The sequence below is a fragment of the Heterodontus francisci genome, chromosome 8 (genome assembly GCF_036365525.1).
Source record: "Heterodontus francisci isolate sHetFra1 chromosome 8, sHetFra1.hap1, whole genome shotgun sequence".
NCBI classification, from domain to species: Eukaryota; Metazoa; Chordata; class Chondrichthyes; order Heterodontiformes; family Heterodontidae; genus Heterodontus; species Heterodontus francisci.
In genome coordinates, this window is record NC_090378.1 from 53,084,551 (window position 1) to 53,109,080 (window position 24,530).

Genomic DNA, 24,530 nt, shown 5'->3' on the forward strand with positions numbered 1-24,530 from the left:
CATGCTGTCCGCTGCACTGCTAATTGCAGCTGCGATGGGAAGAGGCCCTTAACTGGGGGTTAATTGCCCTGTTAAGGGCCTCAATTTGTGGCAGGGCAGCAGGCCTTCCCGCTCTGGACTAAATTTTGGTGGAGGCAGGATGGTAGCGGGAACACACATTCACCCGCCCCCCGCACCCCACCACAATCCCACCCGATTTTATGCTCTCTCTGCCTCCACACCCGCTGCAGAGGAGAGCATAAAATTCCACCACCAACCACCACCCCCCCAGCATCATTTCAGGTCTGTGACCTTTTGTCAGAAATGATGAACACTCATTCTGATGAAAGGTCACAGACCTGAAACATTAATTCTGCTTCTCTCTCCACAGATGTTGCCAGACCTGCTCAGTATTTCCAGCACTTTCTGTTTTTATTTCAGATTTCCAGCATCCGCAGTATTTTGCTTTTATTATAAAATCAATTGTCTTGCATGCTTCTTGTCTGAGCATGACACCTCATGGTACTGCAACTGCCTTCGGTTTTTGTCTATAATGGCTCAGAAAGGTTTCAGTGCATTTCCCAACTTCCTCAAAAAACAGAAAAAGCGTTGGCACGATTTGTTTTTTGTTCTGTGAATGTGGATGACATCTGCATGGTTGCATTTATAATCTATCCCAAGTTGTACTGAGAAAGTGGTAGTGGGCCTTCTCCTTGAACTGCTGTAATCCTTGTGGTGGTGTTGTTCCCATAATGATCTTCAGCAGGGAATGCCAGGACTTTGAACCAGGAACAAAGAAGAAACAGTGATATATATTTGTTAGGATGTTGTGTGATGTGGAGGATGGACAACATGAAGATAATGGTGTTCCCATGACGAGGTGCTTCATGGGAGCATAATCAAACGCAAAATAAACACAGCCAAATAAGAATATTAGGATATTAAGATGGGTGACTAAAAGCTTGGTCAAAGAGGTAGGTTTTCAGAAAGGTCTTAAAGGAGGCAAGAGATGCAGAGATGTTTAGGTAGGGAATTCCAGAGGTTAGGGCCTAGCTGGATGACTGCATGGCCGCCAGTGATGGGGCAAAGGAGGGAGGGATAAACAATAGACTAGAGTTGGAGGAATGCTGAGTTCTTGGAGGGTGTAGGGCTGGAGGAAGTTATAGAGTTAGGAAGGAGGGAGGCCTTGGAAGGATTTGAACCATGAGGATGAGAATTTTAAATTGGAGGCATCGGCTGCCTTGAAGCCAAGGTAAGTCAGTGAGCATGGGGATGATGAGTGAGAAAGACTTAGTGCAGGGTAGGGTATGGGCAGCACTGTTTTGGATGAGCCTCAAGTTTCTGAAGGGTGTTAAATAGGAGGTCAGCCAAGATAACATTGTAGTGGTCAGGTTTGAAGGTATCAAAAGCACGGATGAGTGTTTCAACAGCAAATGGCTGAGGCAGCTGATGTTACAGAGGTGAAAGTAGGTAATCTTTGTGCTAGAGAGTATATGGGGTCAGAAGCTCAGCTCAGGGCCAAGTAGAACACCAAGGTTGCAAACAGATTGTTTCATAGGAACATAGGAGCAGGAGTAGGCCATTCATCCCATCGAGCTTGCTCTGTCATTCAGTACCATCATGGCTGATCATCCACTTCAATGCCTTTTTCCCACACCATCCCCATATCCCATATGTCATTGGTATTCAGAAATCTGTCAATCTCTACTTTAAACGTACCCAATGACTGAGCTTCCACAGCCTTCTGGGGTAGAGAATTCCAAAGATTCACAACCCACTGAGTAAAGAAATTGCTCCTCACTCAGTCCTAAGTGGCTTCCCCCTTATTTTGAAATTGTGTTCCCTGGTTCTAGACTCCCCAACCAAGGGAAACATCTTACCTGCATCTACCCTGTCTATCCCTTTAAGTATTTTGTAGGTATCAATGAGATCACCTCTGATTCTTTGAAACTCTAGAAAATACAGGCCCAGTTTCCCCAATCTCTCTCCATACAATAGTCCCGCCATCCTAGGAAGGAGTCTGGTGAACCTTCTTTGCACTCCCTCTATGGCAATAATATCCTTCCTATAGTAAGGGGACCAAAACTGCATACAGTACTCCAGGTGCAGTCCAACCAAGGTTCCATACAATTGAAGCAAGACTTCACTACTCCTGTAGTCAAATCCTCTTGTGATGGGTGGCACAGTGGTGCAGTGGTTAGCACTGCAGCCTTATAGCTCCAGTGACCTGGGTTCAGTTCTGGGTACTGCCTGTACAGAGTTTGCAAGTTCTCCCTGTGACTGTGTGGGTTCCTGCTGGGTGCTCCAATTTCTTCCCACAGCCAAAGACTTGCAGGTTGATAGATAAATTGGCCATTATAGATTTCCCCTAGTGTAGGTAGGTGGTAGGAGGATGTGGTAGGGAATATGGGATTAATTGAGGATTAGTATAAATGGGTGGTTGTTGGTTGGCACAGACTTGGTGGGCCGAAGGGCCTATTTCAGTGCTGTATCTCTCTATAAAGGCTAACATTCCATTAGCCTTTTTAATTACTTTCTGCACCTGCATGTTAGCTTTCAGTGATTTATTGATGAGGACACCCAGATCCCTTTGTACATGTACACTTTCTAATCTCTTACCATTTAAGAAATACACATCTGCATATCTGTTCCTCCTACCAAAATGGATAAACTCACATTTTTCCACATTATATTTCATCTGCCACGTTCTTGCCCATTCACTAAGTCTGTCCAAATCCCCTTGAAGCCGCTTTGCTTCTTCCTCACAACACACATTCCCACCAAGTTTTGTGTCATTCGCGAACTTGGAAATATTACATTTGGTCCCCACATCCAAATCATTGATATGTATTGTGAACAGCTGGGGCCCAAGTACTGATCCTTGTGGTACCCCACTAGGCACAGCCTACCAACGCGAGAATGACCCGTTTATTTCTACAGTCAGCTTTCTGCCTGTTAGCCAATCCTGAATCCATACCAGTGTATTACCTCCTATCACATGTGCTTTAATTTTGCTAACCAACCGCCTGTGGAAGACTTTATCAAAACCTTTCTGAAAATCCAAGCATACTACATCCAACGACTCCCCTTTATCAATTTTGTTAGTAGCAGACTCAAAAAAACTCCAACAGGTTTGTCAAACATGATTTCCCTATCATAAATCCATGTTGACTATGCCCAATAAGATCAATATTATGCAAGTGTCCATTTATCACATCCTTTAGAATAGATTCTAACATTTTCCCTACTACTGATGTTAAGCTAACAGGCCTGTTTTCTCTCTCCCGGACTGGATGTCAGACCAGCAGTCTCACAACACTGAGTCAGTGGATGGATCGAGAAATGTGGTGGTGATGTAGAATTGGGTGTTGCCAGCATAGTTGTGGAACCCGTCCTTGCGACTTCAAATAATGTTGCCGAGAGGCAGCTTTTAAATGATAAATAGGTGTGGTCTAAGGGTATATGTTTGGGGAACTCCCGAGGTAATGATGCAGGGGCGGAAGTTTAATTGGCTATGACTGGATAGGTAAAAGTGAAACCAAGCGAGGGTGGTACCACTCAGATGTGCAAGGAAGGAGATGCATTGGAGGAGGATGATGGTGGTGTCAACTGTTGCAAAGGCCTGCAGAGAGGCTAAGACGGATGAGGAGGGATAGTGCACTATGATCGCAGTCACAGAAAATATTATTTGAGATTTTGAAATGGGGCCGTTTCAGCATTGTGGCAGGGGAATAACCAGAATAGAGTGGGTAAAGCATATGGGGTTGTGGGAAAGATGGTCATGTATTTGGGAGCTGACAATACATTCAAGGACCTTGGAGAGGAATGGGGGTTGGATGTGGGGCGGTATTTTGTTGGAACAGCGGGCCAAGGATGAAACTTTTTTGAGTATGGGGTAGATAACAGCAAATTTAAAAGGGAGGAGGAGAATAGAATTAGGAACATAGGAACATAGGAAATAGGAGCAGGAGTAGGCCATTCGGCCCTTCAAGCCTGCTCCACCATTCAAACAGATGATGGCTGATCATCTACCTCTATGCTGTCATTTTCCCCGACTATCCCCATATCCCTTAATGTCATTGGTATCCAGAAATCTATCTATTTCAGTCTTGAACATGCTCAATGATTGAACTTTCACAGTGCTCTGGAGTAGAGAATTCCAAAGATTCACCACCCTCTGAATAAATTGAATTCCTCTTCATCTCAGTCTTAAATGGCCTGCCCCTTATTCTGAGACTGTGTCCCCTGGTTCTAGACTCACCTGCCAGAGGAAACATTCAATCCACACTGTCACGCCCTGTAAGAATTTTGTAAGTTTTAATGAGATCACCTCTCATTCTTCGAAACTGTAGAGATTACAGGTCCAGTTTCTGCAATCTTTCCTCATAAGACAATCCTACCATCCCAGGGATTAGTCTGGTGAACCTCTGCTGCACTCCCTCCATGGCAAGTATATCCTTCTGTAGATAATGAAACCAAAACTGTACACAATACTCCAGGTACAGTCTCACCAATGCTCTATACAATTGCAACAAGACATCTTTACTCACCAATGCTCTATACAATTGCAACAAGACATCTTTACTCCTGTGCTCAAATCCCCTTGCAATGAAGGCCAACATACCATTTGCCTTCCTAATTGCTTGCTGCATCCTAGCTTTTAGTGACTCATGAACAGGGACACCCAGGTCCCTTTGGACATCAACACTTCCCAAACTCTCATCATTTAAGAAACACTCTGCCTTTCTGTTTTTTCTACCAAAGTGGATCACCTCACACGTATTCACATTATATTCCATCTGCCATGTTCTTGCCCGTTTACTTAGCCTGTCCAAGTCCCCTTGAAGCTTCCTTGCATCCTCCTCACAACTCACATTCCCACCTAGTTTTGTGTCATCAGCAAATTTGGAAATATGACATTTAGTCTCCACATCCAAATCCTTTATATAGATTGTGAACAGCTGTGGCCCCAGCACTGATCCTTGTGGTACCCCACTAGCCTGCCATCCTGAGAATAGCCCATTTATTCCTTCTTTCTGCTTTTTGTCTGTTAACCAATTCTCAATCCATAGCAGTATATTATCCCCAATCCCATGTGCTCTAATTTTGTTCACTAACCTCTAGGGGTAGATGGGAGTGTGGAATTCGAAACACAAATAGATCAGCTATGATCTTATTGAATGGTGGAGCAGGGTAGAGGGCTGAATGGCCTACTTCTGCTCCTAATTCATATGTTCTTATGTTCATATGACCTTGTCAAAAGCCTTCTGAAAATCCAAATACATCACATCCACTGGTTCTCCTTTATCTATGCTACAAGTAACATCCTCAAAAAACTCCAACAGGTTTGTCAAACATCATTTCCCCTTCATAAATCCATGTTGACTCTGCCCAATCATATTATTTTCCAACTGTCCAATTATCACATCCTTTATGATAGATTCTAACATTTTACCTACTACTGATGTCAAACTAACAGGTCTGTAGTTCTCCATTTTCTCTCTCGCTCCTTCATCTGCTACTTTCCAGTCAGGTCCAGGGGATTCATCAACTTTCAATCAGTTAATTTTTCAAGTACTACCTCTTTATTGATACTAATTTCTCTCAGTTCCTCATTTTTACAAGTCCCTTGGTTCCCTAATATTTCTGGGACATTTTCTGTAACTTCCTCCATGAAGACAGACACCAAGTAATTGTTTTGTCTCTCCGCCATTTCCCTATGCTCCACAACAAATTCTCCTGTATCCACCTGTAATGGACCCACATTTGTCCTCGCTAATGTTACAGCCAAGTGAGGAGGTGGGTCACAGTCGTCCCACTTGCCTTTCCTCTTATTTGACTGCAACAGGGTTTATTCCTTTTTAAACAATGGTTGTGCTTATCGCCTCCATGAGTGTTTTACCTTTTACTTTTACTGTGATCGTGAAAGAACCAATCGGACAGGTTTTCTTGAGTTTAAACAACAGAGGTAAGTTTATTATACTTAACAATCTAACCCTGTTTTAAAAATAATAAAAAGCTACACATTCACGCACACATTCACACAAGAATCACACACACATAAATAGATTACAGAGGGACAAACGGATTTGGTGGTTGGATTCGAGTCCAGAATAAACGGAACTTAAATATACAGTTTGTGGAGTGGATGATACAGTAGTCTTCCAGCTGAAGCTGTATTTTTGAAGTCCTTGCTGGTCAAAGTGCACTTTGTGGTTGGCCCACTTTCCTCAGGGTTCTCTTGGAGGCAGAATTGTAGTTGGCTCTCTTCCCCTGGTCTCTGGCTATAGCAATCTGAAGGCTTGGAGGGACCACAGTCACAGATGGTTTTCAACTTGATGTTTTCTGGAGAGAGAGAGAGGGAAGCACACAGTCTTCTGCTGCTACACACACCGAGTTACTGCCTATCTCTTTGTCCAAGGGGAAAAAAAACAGCTTTTCCCGAGATGGACAAATGGTCATATGGCTGCTTCAGGCTTTCTGGAACTTTCTAATGAAATTCAAGGTTAGGAGTTGGCTCCACAGGCCCCAAGATCCCGATTTACACTTGAAGGGGGTTTGCTATTTCAAAGTCAATGTGTTAGGACTGCCTTGACTGCTGTGCTAATTCAATCACTTAGAGCAAGCCATTGTCCTGGGTCCATGCTTTTCATACCTCTAGCTCTGGGTAGTTCTTTTGAATACAAATTGCGGTGGCCATCTTGGCTGCTAGTTTAAAAAAAAGTTAACTGCATAATTTTCTCCATTCGAAGTCTAATGTAAGTTTCCAACTGATGAAATTAATATTTCTCATTTGGCATTTAGGAGTTTCTTGACTCTAATCTTTTCCTTTTCACATATCTAAAGAAGCTTTTATAGTCTGCCTTTATGTTTCTAGCTAGCTTGCATTATATTCTCATATTGCAAAATTATAGAAACATACAGCATAGAAGGACACCATTCCTCCCATCGCCTTTGTGCCAGTTCCTTGAGAGAGCTATCTAATTAGTCCTACTCCCCTCCTGTTTCCCCAAAGCCCTTCAATGTAGTCGAGAAGAAACTCTGAAGGATGAGGTCTCCAACATGAGTTGGAGTTTTGGCACCCAGATTTGACCAGTCCAAGAAAGATCAGATGTTGACTACCTGGTGCATGGATGAGAAGAGATATAATCCAGCTTCAAGTTATTGAACCTTAGAAATGTTCTCACACAACCTAAGGAATGACATTACCAAGCTGGAAAGGAGACTGATGCAATAGTGGTAAATTGTATTAGCTATTATTGTTGTATTCCCAAAAGATTTATAATGTCTGTCATTTCACCGTTATGTGAGACTTCCAGCAAGAATTAATTGTTACTGCCTCTTTTTGGAAGTTTAATTTCCCTCTGTTCTCTCCCCTCTAACTCAGTTTTAAAATTGTAACTGAAGAAGGTTTGCTCTATCATGTAACAGCAAAGATTTGTCATGTGGCTTGTTTTTTACTGTTTCTATGGAATTGGGGAAGGGAATCTAATGGCTACTTACTCAGGTTTGCTGATATTGATTCAACGTTCCAATTTAGAGTGCATTAGCATTTCTTAGAAAGCAGCTTGAGAAAATCTGCCTTTTTCTCTTTCCTGATTAAATCTCAAGGAAATATTCCAGTTAAAGCTCTGTAGATAAATTGTGCCAGTATGCACTTGATATTCTTTCTGTCTCATTTCAGTCCTAAAATATTATATTTTTGAACAAATCAACATTGCATTTAACTTTACAGGTGGCTAGAATGTGCAAACAGTAAAATAATAGCTAATGCAATTTACCATTAGTCATTCCTGTTCTTGTCATTTCATTTCTTTATAGCAGACTGTAACTACAAAGGTAAAATTACTGAACAGGATGCATATAGAGGGAAATAATGCATTGTGTGCAGACAACTGACATAAGCAATAGTTTTATTTTCGTAATTCCCAGAATAAATGAGTGCTATAATTTTTATTTGGAAAAGTGTGGGTTAATGTTGACAAATGGTCCTGCTTTACTGCAGTGTTTTCTAACTAAAACAAATAAGTATTTCTGGATTTAAGGATTTTGACACTCTATACTCTAGATTTTGAAGCTTTCTTGTTTGGTTTTGGTATTTACTTTTTTGTCAGCCCAAATGAACCTCACTATAGTTGAGAGTTAGCATTGTGTTTGCGTGTTGAGTTTTTAAAAGAAATATATAAGGTACAGCAGTTTTTTTTGTTAACTATTTTATAGCGCTGGATTTTGTGAGCTCACCTGAGGCAGGGTCGGAGGAGTGGCGAGCATGGAGTATCGCGACGGGCGGTGGGGGGCGGCGGCGGACCGGAGAGCCCATTGCCTCACTGTCAGCCAGTGATCTTCCCGGGGGCGGGATAGGCTGATGATGACCTTCCCACCCAGAGGCCAATTGAGGCCTTTAAGTGGCCTATTTATGGACAATTAAGGGCCTCTTCCCACTGCCGCAGGGGGAGTATGCCTTGTAAAATGAGGCGCCCTCCCTGCGGGCTTGTTTGGGGGGTGGTGGTGGTCCCTCTTTCATGGGGCAACTTTACCCCCAGCCACCCCACTCTCCTGAATGACCACTCCCCACCACCCCCCATCGGGACCTTCAGGACTAGCCCCGGCGTCCCTGCCTCAACTACCACCACTGGACCTGGATCCGAGACCTCCGCAGTACCGGCAGTGGCCAGCGCTTCCGGTGGCACTGCCAATACTGCTGAGCTGCTAGCCCTCTGATTGGCTGGCAGCTCTTGGAGGTGGGATTGCCATCCCTTTAAAGCTAATAACTACTGGGTGAGTTCTGCCCAGGTGTTTTCCTCTTTATAATTTATCTCTTACCATGACATTTACTACAAATACTGAAACATTAGTGTTGGAATTAATTGCAGCATGCTCTGCAGCTCTAGTTTAGGATTGCAGTTACTGAAGTCTTCTTTTCATCTGTGTCAACCTGATCACCACAGCCATAGTGTGGATATCACCAGTAAGTTTCTCCTTGACAGATCTAATTAATCTTCTGAATCCTTTTCTTCCTAAAACACCTCATCCTTTTCCATTCCCCATGCTTCTTATTGTGGTTTATCATCCTCCCAAGCTCACTGCCAATTTCCTTGCTGAAATTTTCTTCCTCTTTGCTCAAAATGTGCACTATGAATTCTCATTTTTGTTCATTTACACATCAATTCTCTGCTCCCACCTTGAATTTCAAGACTTGCCTATCCTCCCCCAGCTTTATCCTTCATATTCAATCCCACAATCAGACCCCTTGACCTTATCATCTCTTGCAGCTTCTTACCATATTTAATTTGAGGTCTTAATCCTTGACAAAGCTATTTCTGATCACTTCCTTCTATTCCTTTCCACTCTCAGCTCCTTACCCTCTTTGACTCCACCTTCCCTGTCCTTTTGCATTTATGCTGTTCCTTTTGCACTACCCATCCATGTCCTACATCTTCCCAGCTTTATGATTGCCCTAATGCTAATCCCCACTTTTCTTGCTTCCACCTCCCTCTTTCCCATTCCCTGCCCCTAACCTCCTTCACCCTGAGGCTCAATTTTCTACAGTCTCTCAGCCCATATCATTCCAGATCAGCTCCCTATTCATAACCACATAAGAATATAAGAAATAGGAGCAGGAGAAGGCTATTCGGCCCTTTGAGCCTGCTCCGCCATTCAATAAGATCATGGCTCATCTGATCATGGCCTCAATTCCACTTTCCTGTCTGCCCCCCATAACCTTTGACTTCCTTGTAGATCAAAAATGTGTCTAACTCAGCCTTGAATATACTCAATGACCCAGCTTCCACTGCTCTCTGAAATAGAGAATTCCAAAGAATAACAACCCTCTCAGAGAAGAAATTCCTCCTCATCTCCACCTTAAATGGGAGACCCCTTATTCTGAAATTGTGCCTCCAGTTCTAGATTCCACTATAAGGGGAAACATCCTCTCAGCATCTACCCTGTCAAGACCCCTCAGAATCTTACATGTTTCAATAAGATCACCTCTCATTCTTCTAAACTCCAATGAGTATAGGCCCAACCTGCTCAATCTTTCCTCATAAGACAACCCTTTCATCCCAGGAATCAACCCAGTGAACCTTCTCTGAACTACCACCAATGCAAGTATATCCCTCCTTAAATAAGGAGACCAAAACTGTACATAATACTCTAGGTGTGGTCTCGCCCTGTACAGTTGTAGCAAGACTTCCCTACTTTTGTACTCCATCCTCCTTAAAATAAATGCCAACATTCTATTTGCCTTCCTATTACTTGCTGTACCTGTATTCTAACTTTTTGTGATTCATATACGAGGACACCCAGATCACTCTGTACCACACCATTCTGTAGTCTCGCTCCTTTTCTTCCTTCCGAAGTGGATAATCTCACATTTTCCCACATTTTACTCCATCTTCCAAATTTTTACCCATTCACTTAACTTATCTATATCCATTTGCGTAGTGGTAATGTTACTGGATGAGTTATCAAGAGGCCCTGTCTGACGCTCTGGGGGCACAAGTTCAAATCCCACCACGGCAGCTGGTGGAATTTAAATTCAATTAATTTCTTTTTCTTTTGGGCCTCCTTATCTCGAGAGACAATGGATACGCGCCTGGAGGAGGTCAGTGGTTTGTGAAGCAGCGCCTGGAGTGGCTATAAAGGCCAATTCTGGAGTGACAGGCTCTTCCACAGGTGCTGCAGAGAAATTTGTTTGTTGGGGCTGTTGCACAGTTGGCTCTCCCCTTGCGCCTCTGTCTTTTTTCCTGCCAACTACTAAGTCTCTTTGACTCGCCACAATTTAACCCTGTCTTTATGGCTGCCCGCCAGCTCTGGCGAATGCTGGCAACTGACTCCCACGACTTGTGATCAATGTCACACGATTTCATGTCGCGTTTGCAGACGTCTTTATAGCGGAGACATGGACGGCCGGTGGGTCTGATACCAGTGGCGAGCTCGCTGTACAATGTGTCTTTGGGGATCCTGCCATCTTCCATGCGGCTCACATGGCCAAGCCATCTCAAGCGCCGCTGACTCAGTAGTGTGTATAAGCTGGGGGTGTTGGCCGCTTCAAGGACTTCTGTGTTGGAGATACGGTCCTGCCACCTGATGCCAAGTATTCTCCGAAGGCAGCGAAGATGGAATGAATTGAGACGTCGCTCTTGGCTGGCATACGTTGTCCAGGCCTCGCTGCCGTAGAGCAAGGTACTGAGGACACAGGCCTGATACACTCGGACTTTTGTGTTCCGTGTCAGTGCGCCATTTTCCCACACTCTCTTGGCCAGTCTGGACATAGCAGTGGAAGCCTTACCCATGCGCTTGTTGATTTCTGCATCTAGAGACAGGTTACTGGTGATAGTTGAGCCTAGGTAGGTGAACTCTTGAACCACTTCCAGAGCGTGGTCGCCAATATTGATGGATGGAGCATTTCTGACGTCCTGCCCCATGATGTTCGTTTTCTTGAGGCTGATGGTTAGGCCAAATTCATTGCAGGCAGCCGCAAACCTGTCGATGAAACTCTGCAGGCACTCTTCAGTGTGAGATGTTAAAGCAGCATCGTCAGCAAAGAGGAGTTCTCTGATGAGGACTTTCCGTACTTTGGACTTCGCTCTTAGACGGGCAAGGTTGAACAACCTGCCCCCTGATCTTGTGTGGAGGAAAATTCCTTCTTCAGAGGATTTGAACGCATGTGAAAGCAGCAGGGAGAAGAAAATCCCAAAAAGTGTGGGTGCGAGAACACAGCCCTGTTTCACACCACTCAGGATAGGAAAGGGCTCTGATGAGGAGCCACCATGTTGAATTGTGCCTTTCATATTGTCATGGAATGAGGTGATGATACTTAGTAGCTTTGGTGGACATCCGATCTTTTCTAGTAGTCTGAAGAGACCACGTCTGCTGACGAGGTCAAAGGCTTTGGTGAGATCAATGAAAGCAATGTAGAGGGGCATCTGTTGTTCACGGCATTTCTCCTGTATCTGACGAAGGGAGAACAGCATGTCAATGGTCGATCTCAATTAATAAATCTGAAATTAAATGCTAGTCTCAGTAATAGTGACCATGAAACTATCAGATTATCACAAAACCCTATGTGGTTCACTAATGCCCTTTAGGGAAAGAAATCTGCCATCCCTACCCAATCTGGCCTGTATGTGACTCCAGACCTACAGCAAAGTGGTTGACTCTTAACTGCCCTCTGAAATGGTCTAGCGAGCCACTCAGTCATACCAAATTGCTACAGAAAAGTCAAAAAAGAACAAAACCAGCTGGACCATCTCACATCGACTTTGACACTGGAAATGACAACGGCACAGCTTGCCCAGTCGACCCTGCAAAGTCCTCATTACTGTTACGACTGAGGCGGGAGGAGTGCACTGTTTATTCTAGTTCCACTTCTTGACAGGTCTCAACATATATTTAAATTTTCCCACTTACCGATATGGTCAATCATAGACTCTATTTTTATCCCAGAATAAAGCGCACTAACCAGGTTTCTTTAATAAACAACAAAATTATCGGTTTATTATATACCAAGTCTTAACCAGTAATGAAGTAAAGCATAAACACACAGAGTGAAATATTACAGTTCTCTTTTTACCTTAGCCCCTCACTCTCACACACACACACACACACACAGAAAAATAAAAGGGATTGTTGTTTAAAACTCTGTTACAAAAAACAAGACAAAAAAAACACAGGCTGAATACTTGCTTATTCTTGGAGAAACAACAGATGAGATATGTTGTGTTTCAAAACTGGCATACAGTCAGGCCTCTGAGTACATGTAGATGGGTCACTGGGATCTTTTAGAACAGTTCTTTTCAGGTAGCAGGCTTTTCATCAAAGACAGGAAATGAAATGAATTGACACAGTGGACTTCTCAGTGTCTTTTAGAGAGGTGCTGGAAAGCTAAGCTGGGTTGTGGTCTTTTCTCCTTCCTTGGGAATTCTCTGCTTCTTCTGCAGGCTTTTTAAAAACATGGAACAGGCTGGGCTGAGCTGGGGTTCTGTCCTTCAGGTTTATTTTTTAAAACTCTAACCCCTTTTAAACAGTTCATTCCCAACCTCAAACAATTGAAAAGTGCAACCGGAAACAGTCAGTCCACCTTCTGACCCATCACTTCTCTGCACACATCTTCCCCCAGTTACCAGGGTTTCTGTTCTATTTTTAACTTGAGTCATGTGACAACTAGTAAATGTTGTTGCCAAACAAGTTCTTTCAGTGTCCTCTTGATGACCATCTTGGAAAAAAACTGGTCCAACATTTCTTCAGTTTGACTATGAATTCCTCAAAAAATTTTTTTTAACAAAAAGCAGAAGCACTTTCATAACAATACTAACATCTGGGGGCTTATGCCAAAATTTGGACAGTTGTCCCACAGACTAGTCAAGCAACAGCCTGACATAGTCAGACTCACTGAATCATAGCCAATGTCCCAGACTTCACCATCATCATCCTTGGGAATGTCCTGTCTGACCAGCAGGGCAAACCCACCAGAGGTGGCGGCACTGTGGTATACAGTTGGGAGAGAGTTGCCCTGGGAGTCCTCAACATTGACTCGACTCCATGAAGTCTCAGGGTATCAGGTCAAGCATGAGCAAGGAAACCTCCTGCTGATTACAACCTACCACCCTCCCTCAGCTGATGAATCAGTACGCCTCCATGTTGAACACGACTTGGAGGAAGCACTGAGGGTAGCAAGGGCACAGAATGTACTCTGGGTGGGGGACTTCAATACCATCACCAAGAGTGGCTTGGTAGCACAACTACTGACTGAGCTGGCCGAGTCCTGAAGGACATAGCAGCCAGACTGGGTCTCCAGCAACTGGTGAGGGAACCAACAAGAGGGAAAAACCTGCTTGACCTTCCCCTCACTAATCCACCTGTCACAGATGCATCTGTCCATGACACTGTTGGTAGGGGCGACCAACGTGCAATCCTTGTGGAGCCAAAGTCCTGACTTCACACTAAGGATATCATCGTATTGTGTGGCACTACCACTGTGCTAAATGGAATAGATTCAGAACAGTTCTAGCAGCTCAAAACAGGGCATCTATGAGGCACTGTGGGCCATCAGCAACAGCAGAATTGTATTCAACTACAATCGGTACCCTCACGGCCCAGCATATCCCTCATTCTACCATTACCATCAAACCAGGGGATCAACCCTGGTTCAATAAGGAATGCCAGAGAGCATTCCAGGAACAGAACCAGGCATACTTACAAATGAAGTGCCAGCCTAGTGCAGCTACATTACAGGACTACATGCATGCTAAACAATGGAACCAGCATGCGATAGACAGGGCTAAGTGATCCCATAGGGAACGGATAGATCAAAGCTCTGCAGTCCCGTTACATCCAGTTGTGAATGGTGGTGGACAGTTAAATAACTAACAGAAGGAGGAGGCGCCACAAATTTCCCCATCCTCAATGATGGGAGAGCCCAGCACATCAGTGCAATAGAAAAGACTCAAGCATTTTCAACTGTCAGGCAAGCCCCTCACCTGCCAAGACTGAGGCACACATTATTTCACCACATGAACATTAAAACTTAAAATTGCAAGCCCCTGACTAGAAAGACATTTGCATAGTAATAAACAGTGTTGGAACAATGGGGACCCAGTCGGTGATTCCCCAATACACAGAAGAAGTGGTCAGACATGTCTTAGTCACATGACTAACTGGCTGTTGCAGAGGTTTGAACTGAGTTTTAAATTGGAAAAAACAGTGTTTGAAATCAGAAAACCACATGCTCCCAGTTGGAACAGAATCTCCTCTCCAGTCCTGCCTGCCTCAATCGCTTTCCCACGGAACTGAATCTTGTGAAAACACATGAACCTCAAAGAGAGATAAGTCTCCTACATGAACATAGTTTAAGAAGAACACTACTCCCCGACGAACAGCAAGACTACCTACAATCAAGTGAGCTCCCAGCACAGTAAACAAGAAACTCTTCTCATATTGCCTTAAACCCCTCTCTACTATATTTTCCTCTCCTCTTTTCTGTCCCTATTTGCATGTGTATATCGCTTGTGCATGCTCGTGTGGGCACGTTGTATATCCATAGGCGTCAACCATATTAGAGTTTAAGTCCAAGTTTTAACAAATGTCACTTTTCTCCTTCAAACTTGAGAAAACCTGGTGTGTTGGTTTCTTTGCCTTATAATTGGAAAGCTGTGAACAAGGATTCACAAAAGGGGAGCTCAAAACACAGTGTGTTAAAAATAAAACCTTGCTCCAATAAGAGCAGGTAAAGACAGCAGAAGACTCCTAGACACCTTTTGCATCTGGTCATAACAGAAATTTGGGTGCTAGCATCCGGAATTTTGCCCACAGATGAATGAGTGAAATTGGAAGTGGGAAGCCAAATTGTTCCCAATCAAAAAGAGCAAGGTTTTAATATAGGTTTTCTTGTGGTGGTGTGTGATTGAATACTAACATGTCTGCAACTGAAGCGAGTAGCTCTCCAAACCAGGGTGCAGTAACCTAGGACAAGTAAAAAGCACTGTCTATGGAGGAGTTGAGAAAAATGGCTGAGCAGTGTGGGATCACTATACGTGGCAAGACTAAGAAGTCTGAATTCCTAAGGCTAGTGGCCAACCATTTTTCCCTTGAATCTGAAGAAGCAGAAGGAGTGTCAGAAGTAGACCCAGAGAGGGTACTGCTAACAATGATACAATTGGAACAAAATAAACTTGAATTAGAAGACAGAGAAAGAGAAAGGGAGAGACAGGAAAGAGAGAGAGAGGCAGGAGAGGTAAAAAGAGAGAGCCTTCCAAAAGGAACATGAAGAGAATGAAAGGCAGGAGAGAGAGGGAGAAAGAATATTCTGGAAAGAATCCGAAGAGAGCGCGATGAAGCGGCTTGAGTTAACTGGGTGGCGACAGAGTAACCCCAGTGAAAGCATGGCCAATATGGAAGACCAGAATTCAGGGGTGGGTACAAGATTGCTAAAACCCGCTCAATTAATTCCAAAATTCAATGAGGAAGATGTGGAAGAATTTTTTGTGTCTTTTGTGAAACTGGCAAGGCAGCTAAAATGGCCAGCTGAGAACTGGTCTCTTTTAATGCAAAGCAAACTAACCGAAAAAGTTCATTCCTTGTTGCCAGATGAGAGTTCATCAAATTATGAACTGACCAAAAATGCTATCCTCGGGGCATATGAATTAGTACCTGAAGCCTACCACCAAAAGTTTAGAACCCTCAAAAAGCAAGCTAATCAAACTTCTCTGGAGTTTGAAAGAAGTAAGCAGCTGGCTTTTGACCAGTGGCTGAGGGCTTTAAAAATACAGCTCAACTATGAGACTCTCAGGGAAGTAATTCTGTTAGAGGAATTTAAAAGCTCTCTCCCATTTTCAATAAAGACCCATGTAGAGGAGCAGCGGGTTCAGAGAGCCCGGCAAGCGGCCATTCTGGCCAATGAGTTTGCTTTAATTTATAAGTCAGTTTTCCAGGGGAGAACCTTTCCTAATCATCCCCACAAATCCGAAAAGGACAAAGGGTGTGAAGATGATATCTGCCCACGCTGTCCTGGAAGAGAAAAGAAAGCAGGAGACACAGGGGGCTTCCTCCAGCCAAAAAGGAAGGTGCTGTGAGAAAGAGTGAGACCCGGAGACCTGTGTGCTTCCATTGTAATAAGGCAGTGCATTTAAAGACTGACTACTGGAAGCTAAAGGGAAGATAAGTAGGGTTTATCAGGGCACACCCGCTCAGTGCAATGGGACCCTGATGGAAAACACAGAACAAGCTGTGGCTTTAACTGCAGTAAGAGTGCAACCCAGGAAGCTTACTATGGCCAGTGCAGGAAAAGTTAATAGGATTCCTGAAGGTTATCAGGGTTTTATATTTGAAGGGAAAGTAACCCCATATCCCCCGAGTGGGACAAGCAAGCCCATAGTACTTCTCGGGGACACAGGGGCCACTAAATCCCTTTTACTGGGAAAACCTTTCCCCCAGAGTGTGCAGTGAACACCAAAATGGTGGTGAATGGTATTGGAGGGGAATGTATGCTTGTACCTGTACACCGGGTGCACTTGGAGTGCAACCTAGTTTTGGGACTGGGTGACTGTAGGGATTGTCCCTAGTTTGCCTGTGGACTGGGTTGACCTGCTCCTAGGTAATCCACTGCCTGGGAGGGTGGTAGAGGCAGGTTGCCTCACATCCTTTAAAAAGTACCTGGATGAGCACTTGGCACGCCATAACATTCAAGGCTATGGGCCAAGTGCTGGCAAATGGAATTAGGTAGACAGGTCAGGTGTCTTTAATGCATCGGTACAGGCTCGATGGGCCGAAGGGCCTCTTCTGCACTGTATTATTCTGTGATTCTGTGATTCTGTGATAATGATCTGGCAGGGTTGAAGGTGGTAGCCCCCCCAGTAGTGAAAGAAAGACCGCAGGAGGTCAGAGAGACAGGGCAGTGGCAGGAGACGGTCCCCTGCAGAGTCCCTAAATGTGTAGTGGATCAAGCCTTGATCAAACCAGCTCCCCCAGAGGAGACTGCAGTGGCACTGCAGGCAGATGACCATGAGGTCTGCCTGTCCGAGACTTTCTTTGGAAAATTAGGAGACCCAGGGAATGAATTAAATGGATTTTCCCTAGCTAATGCTCAGCGAGCCGACCCAGTATTGTGAGAGTTAACACAGGCTGCCCAATCTGAAAGTGAAGCAGAGGGAGTGCCTGACTGCTACTATTTAAAAATGAGGTACTGATGAGGAAATGGAGTTCTCATCCTAGACTTGAGGGCAAGGAGTGGACAGTAGTTCACCAGTTAGTGGTGCAACAGAGGTACCAGCAAGAAATATTAAGAAGGGCCCACGAGACTACATTAGCTGTGCATGCCGGTATACAAAACCCCAAAGCCTGCATAAGATAGCAGTTTGATTGGCCAAAATTCCACAAAGATGTGGTGGAGTACTGCAGGAATTGCCACATGTGCCAGGTTGAGGGAAACCCCAACCTACAGTGAAACCTGCACCCCTAAGTCCTGTACCGGTGTTAGGAGGACCCTCCAGAGGAGGGTTGGTGAACTGTAAGGGACCCCCGCCAAGAACAAAATGGGACAGGCAGGCACATGGCTGGCAAAAGGTTAGAAAGAGAAGGGGAAAAAGTGACCAAGAGGACAGGTTAAAGGAAGTCTGGGAAGAATCCTGGATGAAAACCCCAACCGTTCAGTCAACCACCCTGGAAAATGTGAAAAGTTAGACTCCACATCCTCCTATGTAAATGCAGACTCTAGAAGCACCCCACCAAAGTTGCTAACAGCATTTACACGAACCTGCAGAGACGAAGAGAGACCTCTTGGGGGCAGCAAAACCGTGAGGGTGATGCCTCACCTAGTCGAAGGGTCACAGGAGAGTGCAATTAAGTCGGTACAAATATCTGCAAGCAGCAGTGTCCCAGAGAACAAAGGAGAGAGTAACAAAGACTCCTCCCCCACAGTCAGAGGAAAAGTGAACCACCTATCCCCTGAAGCCAAAAGTCTTTGCATGACTCAGAGTTCAGGATAGACCTGCCCCCAACTAACTATAATGAGAAAAAAAGAGAAAATTAAAGCAGCCCTGGCACCCAGAACAGACCATTTTTAATAAGCTTTAAGATTGATGAATGAATGGAAATGACTGAGAGAAATGCATGATTTTTCTTTCTGTATCTTATAGTTCTCTCAAACCCTGTAATGAAATGCACCATTTCTGAAATTGCATGTCATTCCCCTGGGTGTGGAGGTGTCAGGCAAGCCCCCCACCTGCCAAGACAGAGGCACACATTATGTCATCACATGAACATTAAAACTTAAAATTGCAAGCCCCTGACTGGAAAGACATTTACATTGTAACAGACAGTGTTTGAACAATGGGGACCCAGTCATTGCTTCCCAATATACAGAAGAAGTGGTCAGACATGTTTTAGTCACATGACTAACTGGCTATTGCAGAGGTTTGAACTGAGAGTTTTAAATTGGAGAAAATAGTGTTTGAAATCAGATAACCGCATGCTCCCAGTTGGAACAGAATCTCCTCTCCAGTCCTGCCTGCCTCTATCTCTTTCCCACAGAACTGATTCTTGTGAAAACACGTGGACCTCCAAGAGAGGAAAGTCTCCTACATGAACAAGGTTTAAGAAGAACACTGGGCCCCGACAAACAGCAAGACTACCTACAATCAAGTGAGCTCAAAGCACAGTAAACAGGAAACTCTTCTCATATTGCCTTAAACCCTTCTCTACTATATTTTCCTCTCCTCTTTTCTGTCCCTATTTGCATGTGTATATTGCACGTGCATGCTAGAATGGGTGTGTCGTATATCCGTAGGCATCAACTGTATTAGAGTTTAAGTCCAAGTTTTAATCAATTTCACTTTTCTCCTTCAAACTTGAGAAAACCTGGTGTGTTGGTTTCTTTGCCTTATAATTGGAAAGCAGTGAACAAGGATTCACAAAAGGGGGAGCACAATACACAGTGTGTTAAAAATAAAACCCTGAATTCCAGACGTGAGGTGAGTGTGACTGCCCTCAATATCAAGGTAGTATTTGAGCGAGTATACCATCAATTAGCCCTAGCAAAATTGAAGACAATGGGAACAGGGGGAAAACTCTGCACTGGTTGGAGTCATACCTAGCACAAAGAAAATGGTTGTGGTTGTTGGAGGCCAAACATCTAAGCATTATGTCATCGCTGCAACAGTTCCTTGGAGTAGTGTCCTACACCCAACAATCTTCAGTTGCTTCATCGATGACCTTCCCTCCATCATAACGTCAGAATTGGGGATGTTCACTGATGATTCCACAGTGTTCAGTACCATTCGCAACTCCTCAGATACTGAAGCAGTCCACATCCACATGCAGCAAGGCCTGGACAACATTCAGGCTTGGGCTGACAGGTGGCAAGTAACATCCTCGCCACACAAGTGCCGGACAATAACACTTGAGAGAATCTAACCATCTCCCCTTGGCATTCAACAGCATCATCATCGCTGAAGCCCCCACCATCGACATCCTGGGGGGTTACCATTGACCAGATACTGAACTGGACCAGCTATATAAATACTGTAGCTACAAGAACAGGTCAGAGGCTAGGAATTCTGCAATGAGTAACTCACCTCCAAAGCCTGTCCACCATCTACAAAGCACAAGTCAGGAATGTGATGGAACACTCCACTTGCCTGGATGAGTGCGGCTCCAACAACAGTCAAGAAGCTCAGGACAAAGCAGCCCGCTTGATTGGCACCCCATCATCCACCTTAAAAATTCACTCCCTCCACCACCATGCACAATGGCAGCATTGTGTACCACCTATAAAATGTATTGCAACAAATCGCCAAGCCTCCTTCGACAGCACTTTCCAAACCCGTGACTGCTACCACCTAGAAGGACAAGGGCAGCAGGAGCATGAGAGCACCATCACCTGCAGGTTCCCCTCCAAGCCACACAACATCCTAACTTAGGAGATAGATTAATAGAGAAGTCTGCTTTTTTTCTTTTGGGCCTCCTTATCTCGAGAGACAATGGATACGCGCCTGGAGGTGGTCAGTGGTTTGTGAAGCAGCGCCTGGAGTGGCTATAAAGGCCAATTCTAGAGTGACAGGCTCTTCCACAGGTGCTGCAGAGAAATTTGTTTGTCGGGGCTGTTGCACAGTTGGCTCTCCCCTTGCGCCTCTGTCTTTTTTCCTGCCAACTACTAAGTCTCTTTGACTCGCCACATTTTAGCCCTGACTTTATGGCTGCCCGCTAGCTCTGGTGAACGCTGGCAACTGACTCCCACGACTTGTGATCAATGTCACAGGATTTCATGTCGCGTTTGCAGACGTCTTTAAAGCGGAGACATGGACGGCCGGTGGGTCTGATACCAGTGGCGAGCTCGCTGTACAATGTGTCTTTGGGGATCCTGCCATCTTCCATGCGGCTCACATGGCCAAGCCATCTCAAGCGCCGCTGACTCAGTAGTGTGTACAAGCTGGGGATGTTGGCTGCCTCGAGGACTTCTGTGTTGGAGATACGGTCCTGCCACCTGATGCCAAGTATTCTCCGGAGGCAGCGAAGATGGAATGAATTGAGACGTCGCTCTTGGCTGACATATGTTGTCCAGGCTTCGCTGCCATAGAGCAAGGTACTGAGGACACAGGCCTGATACACTCGGACTTTTGTGTTCCGTGTCAGTGCGCCATTTTCCCAAACTCTCTTGGCCAGTCTGGACATAGCAGTGGAAGCCTTACCCAAGCGCTTGTTGATTTCTGCAGCTAGAGACAGGTTACTGGAGATAGTTGAGCCTAGGTAGGTGAACTCTTGAACCACTTCCAGAGCGTGGTCGCCAATATTGATGGATGGAGCATTTCTGACGTCCTGCCCCATGATGTTCGTTTTCTTGAGGCTGATGGTTAGGCCAAATTCATTGCAGGCAGTCGCAAACCTGTCGATGAGACTCTGCAGGCACTCTTCAGTGTGAGATGTTAAAGTAGCATCGTCAGCAAAGAGGAGTTCCCTGATGAGGACTTTCCGTACTTTGGACTTCGCTCTTAGACGGGCAAGGTTGAACAACCTGCCCCCTGATCTTGTGTGGAGGAAAATTCCTTCTTCAGAGGACTTGAACGCATGTGAAAGCAGCAGGGAGAAGAAAATCCCAAAAAGTGTGGGTGCGAGAACACAGCCCTGTTTCACACCACTCAGGATAGGAAAGGAGCCACCATGTTGAATTGTGCCTTTCAGGTTGTCATGGAATGAGGTGATGATACTTAGTAGCTTTGGTGGACATCCGATCTTTTCTAGTAGTCTGAAGAGACCACGTCTGCTGACGAGGTCAAAGGCTTTGGTGAGATCAATGAAAGCAATGTAGAGGGGCATCTGTTGTTCACGGCATTTCTCCTGTATCTGACGAAGGGAGAACAGCATGTCAACGGTCGATCTCTCTGCACGAAAGCCACACTGTGCCTCAGGGTAGACACGCTCGGCCAGCTTCTGGAGCCTGTTCAGAGCGACTCGAGCAAAGACTTTCCCCACTATGCTGAGCAGGGAGATTCCACGGTAGTTGCTGCAGTCACCGCGGTCACCTTTGTTTTTATAGAGGGTGATGATATTGGCATCGCGCATGTCCTGGGGTACTGCTCCCTCGTCCCAGCACAGGCATAGCAGTTCATGTAATGCTGAGAGTAAAGCAGGCTTGGCACTCTTGATTATTTCAGGGGTAATGCTGTCCTTCCCAGGGGCTTTTCCGCTGGCTAGAGAATCAATGGCATCACTGAGTTCCGATTTGGTTGGCTGTATGTCCAGCTCATCCATGACTGGTAGAGGCTGGGCTGCATTGAGGGCAGTCTCAGTGACAACATTCTCCCTGGAGTACAGTTCTAGGTACTGCTCAACCCAGTGGTCCATTTGCTTGCGTTGGTCAGTGATTATGTCCCCTGATTTAGATTTGAGGGGGGCGATCTTCTTGATGGTTGGCCCAAGAGCTCTCTTCATGCCATCATACATTCCTCTGATGTTTCCGGTGTCTGAGGCCAGCTGGATATGACTGCATAGGTGTTGCCAGTAGTCGTTTGCGCAACGCCTGGCTGTTCTTTGTGCAGTGCTTCTGGCTGCTTTAAGTGCTGTGGATGTTAAATCGCTGGGGGCTTTCTTGTAGTTCAACAATGCAATGCACTTAGCGGCTATGACAGGTTCCAGCTCTTCATTATGAGATTGAAACCAGTCTGCATTTCTCTTTGCACTTTTGCCGTAGGTGGTCAAAGCTGACTCATAGATGGCGTCTCTGATGTGGGCCCACTTGGTCTCAGCATCCCCTTTGGGAGTGTTTTGAAGGGCTGTTACAAGTGAATTTAGAAATTTTTGTAACAGCTGTGGGTGAGAAATTCTGCTCGTGTTGATGCGCGGGTGGCCCTGCTGCTTGGAATGATGCAACTTCTTTGGTCTGAGTCTAACCTTGCTGCACACCAGGGAGTGGTCGGTGTCACAGTCCGCACTGTGGAAGCTGCGTGTGATTTGAACACTGTTTAAGGCGGCTCGCCTTGTGACAATGAGGTCTAGCTGGTGCCAATGACGCGATCTTGGGTGCCTCCATGAAACCTGGTGACAGGGTTTAGTGTGAAAGAACGAGTTGGTGATGCAGAAGTTATGATAGGTACACAACTCAAGCAGTCTCTGCCCGTTCTCATTCATCCTTCCAACGCCATAGCGCCCAAGGCAGGAGGGCCATGAGTCATGGTCGGCCCCAACCCTGGCATTAAAGTCCCCCAGCAGGAATAGGTGTTCGGTGTTGGGGATGCTGCTAATGATGTTATGGAGTTGCTCGTAGAACTGGTCTTTAGCTTCAGGTGGGGAGCAGAGTGTTGGAGCATAGATGCTGAGTAGGTGTACTGGACCAGAGGTGGTGAGCAGTCGGATGGACAGTATGTGTTCCGAGCCATTTGAGGGAGGCTCTATCATGCTGAGCAAGGAGTTTCTGATGGCGAAGCCCACTCCATGCTGTCTTGGTTCTTCAGGATCCCTGCCCTGCCAGAAGAAGGTGTAGTCTTGCTCTGCTAGAGATCCACTCGCGGGGAGGCGAGTCTCCTGAAGTGCTGCAATGTCTACATAGAGTCTACTGAGCTCGTTGTTAATGATGGCGGTCTTCCGAGAATCTTTGATTTGTGTAAGGTCTTCCGACAGGCCAGGACACATAGTTCTGACGTAGATTAATAGAGAAGTAGTGACAGACATTTAAGGGGATATTTCAGAATATTCAGAATAAGTATATTCCTACTATAAAGAAAAATTCTAAAGGGAGAACCCACCATCCATGGTTAACTAAAGAAGTTAAGGAAAGAATCAAACTTAAGGAAAAAGCATATAATTGTGCAAAGATGAGTCAGATGATTGGTCAGAATATCAAGAACGGCAGAGAATGACTAAAAGGTTATTCAGGAGAAAGAAATTAGAGTATGAGAAGAAGCAAGCTAGAAATGCAAAAACAGATAGCAAGAGTTTCTAGAGGTAATTAAAAAGGAAAAGAGTAAGTAAAGTGAGTGTTGGTCCTCTCGAGAGTGAGAATGGGGAGTTAATAGGAGATAGTAAGGAAATGGTAGTTGAAATGAACAAATATTTTGCTTCTGTCTTCACTAAAGAGGATACAAAAAACATTCCAGTAATAGCTGTAAATCAGGAGGTAGAAGGAAGAGAGGAGCTTGCTGAAACTACAATCACCAGGGAAGCGGTACTGAGAAAACTGATGGAGCTGCGGACTGACAAGTCCCTGGGTCCTGATGGGCTTCATCCTAGGTTCATGAAAGAGGTGGCGAATGAGGTAGTAGATGGGTTGGTGTTAATTTTTCAAAATTCACTAAATTCTGGAAAGGTTCCATCAGACTAGAAAGCAGCAAGTATAACCCTTCTATTCAAGAAGTGGGGGTGGTGGGGGCGGGGTGTGGGGAAGGCAGAAAACAGGTAACTATAGGCCAGTTAGCTTGATGTCTGTCATGGGGAAGGTATTAGAATCGATTATTAAGGAGGCTACAGGCGGGCACTTAGAAAAGCTCAAGGTAATCAGGAACAGTTTGCATGATTTTGTGAAAGGAAAATCATGTTTAACCAATTTATTGGAGTTCTTTGAAGGA